The following is a 2,992-nucleotide window of genomic DNA, read 5'->3' as shown; positions in this document are numbered from 1 at the left end:
ATTATCATGGTATAAAAACGTTGTACCAGGAATATTTTCTAATCATGAGTTATATATACAGTTTGGACATGAAGGTTCCCTTGTCGTCACGCCCAATGCTTACAAGCAAACATTGAGTAGATGTTAAGGGAAATTGATAAGGACCATCATGAATACACAACTTTGTGATGACATCAAATTTAAATAGGCCACTTGTTCAATCATACTTTCTATTCTAAGTATTAATAATAGCTTGTTCCAAAAGATTTAATAATGTATTGTAGCAGCTGAATTTAAAAGACCAGTAGTTATCTCGGATTAAGGTTTGCAAACCGGGTATCAATCTTATTAGTGGTTGTTATCTAAACCGGGTATGCAAATATTCAGAATAATTAAATTGTAACTTGTAAGAGATTTGAATGTATTTTAACTTTTTATCAATCTTACAGAATTATCAGTTTTTGCATGAGAGAAATCTCATATATATTCACCACCGCCGTACATGTGAGAGGAAAAGAAACGACATTTAATGAAAATACACATAATATTAATAATAACGAAAAACACAAAGAATAAAATACACTTTTTGTTACCGTAGTAAATACTTTTTTTTTTTTTTTTTTTTTTTTTNACAGTATTTTGACGTTCTATTGTTTATATCATACGTAATGGGCCTTACTTGTGGGCCTCTTAGCTTACAGAGTTTTTGACTCGGTAAAAAGAAGAGTTAATTATAATCGTTTTGTTCCTAACGTTCCGTTTGATTTGACTTGTGACAGTAACACAGTAGCAAAATATGAACGCTGTAAACGGTAACATTTTCTAACGTTTGAAAATATAATATTTTACTGGGAAATAAGAACGTTATGAAACGGTAACATTGAAAATAAAATATTTTATTGGGAAATATGAACGTTATGACTCTCTCTATAAATACTCCCCTTCTTCGCCCTGAAATCTGAGACCTCCAACTCTTACTTGAATATCTTCTTTACAAATTTCGAATACAATCTGTTTTTAAATCTTTTTAGTTCTGTTCTTACCACTTGAGGAGCTCTCACTCGAATTTCTCCGTCTACACTTCTCATCATCGGAAGAGAAACAAAGAAAAGCATCCACCTTCTCGTACAAGGTAAATACTCTTTGTCTAATTCCTCTAGTTTATTTACCATTAAGTGGTTCTTGACTTCTTGTGTTAGATTGTTTACCTCTTCTTCATCTTGTATGGAGCTGTTTTGTTGAACACCAAATACAAAATGCTCTGTTTTAAAATCCATTTTACNGGAGAAAACGATTGTGATGAAAACTGATTTTCGTTAACTAATTTTTGCAGATGGTTTGAAGGAAACAAAGCCTTTAGGGACCGTGTCCAGCGTAAATCTTCTGCTTTGTGAAGTTGANCCTTGACTTCAACTATACGTGTGTGTCTAATGAACTTATTTTGTTGGTTATATAAGTGTCTTATTAGTTTTTTTGTTGAACACCAAATACAAAATGCTCTGTTTTAAAATCCATTTNACGTATATGATGTGAATGTATAGATGTATAGGATGTGAATATGTTTGTATAGATGTATGTATAGGATGTGAATATGTTTGTATNTGGCTATATAAGTGTCTTATTAGTTTTTAATAATTTGATTTATGTTTCTTATAGCTAGATATTATATGTTGTGTCTAAGAAAACNAATGTATAGATAGATGTATGAATAGGATGTGAATGTATAGATAGATGTATGTATAGGATGTGTAGATGTAGGCTGCGCGTGTATGAGCGTAGAGAGAGAAGGACACACGAGTGTAGAGGGAAAGGTTGCAGCGTAGAGAGAGGGTCACACGAGTGTAGTAAGAGTATGAATAGTTGCAGCGCATGGCGCGACATTTTATTTCGCATAAGATACCGTTTGCTTACCAAGCCGTAAATTCAAAATATTTCTATAAAAAATCTAGAAACAAACTTTTAAGCAAATACCAAACCCAAAACAAACTTAGTCAAAATGAAAATACCTAATATCTAACCGAAAATAAACTTTTAAGCAATATGGCAAGCCTAACAAACCTTAGTTCAACTGTAGTAAGAGTATGAATAGTTGCAACGGTTGGCGCGGCGGATTAGTTTGCATAAGAGACTGTTTGCCGTAAAATCAAAATATTTCTATAAAAAATCTAGAAACAAACTTTTAAGCAAATGCCAAACCCAAAACAAACTTAGTCTAAATGAAAATGCCTAATATCTAACCGAAAATAAACTTTTAAGCAATATGGCAAGCCCAAAACAAACCTTAGTTCAGCTGTAATTTCAAATCTCCTCCTGTCGGGGTACAAGGAAAATGAATGAAAATTGGCAAACAAACAAAAAAGGCTTAGTCAAAATGCAAGTAAAAAATAAGACCACCAAAGCAAATACGGATATCTCAAAGCAAATATGGATATCTCAATTGCTATCAAAATAAATACTCCTCTGTTTCATAATAATAACTGTCATTTTGACAATTTACACACAAATTAAAAAAACATATTAAAATATCTTTTATACTTTTAAAATTGATATTGACTCTTGATATTTTTCAATGAATATGAGGTTAAAGTTAAAAATTTATGTTTATACATTCAAAATCTAAAATGACATTTATTTTGAAACAAAGCTAAAATTACACGCTTTGTGACAAAGAGAGTATTTAAAAAGACTCAGGGAAAGTAAAACAAAAAAAATAGCAACTGAAGTAAAGAAATATACTAGAAATAGTTTTTTCTTGAAAAAGTGCCTATCTGATATCATTTCATTTTTTGTATCCATAAAATAATTCATATTACTAAAAGAAAATTTAAACCACATAAGAAAAACATTAATAATCCATTTTTAAAGTCGAGAGAGCATTTTAAAAAGTATTTTTGTAACTTATATTTCTACAAACTCCTTTTATATTTTACATATTTCCTATTAAATAATTAACGCTTATAAAGATTGAATGAACTTATAAGATTTATAAAATTTGTATTAAATGAACTTTGCA

Source organism: Camelina sativa, chromosome 7, assembly GCF_000633955.1.
Source record: "Camelina sativa cultivar DH55 chromosome 7, Cs, whole genome shotgun sequence".
NCBI lineage: Eukaryota > Viridiplantae > Streptophyta > Magnoliopsida > Brassicales > Brassicaceae > Camelina > Camelina sativa.
The sequence above is the reverse complement of the archived record's forward strand: the minus strand, read 5'-3'. Positions refer to the sequence as shown.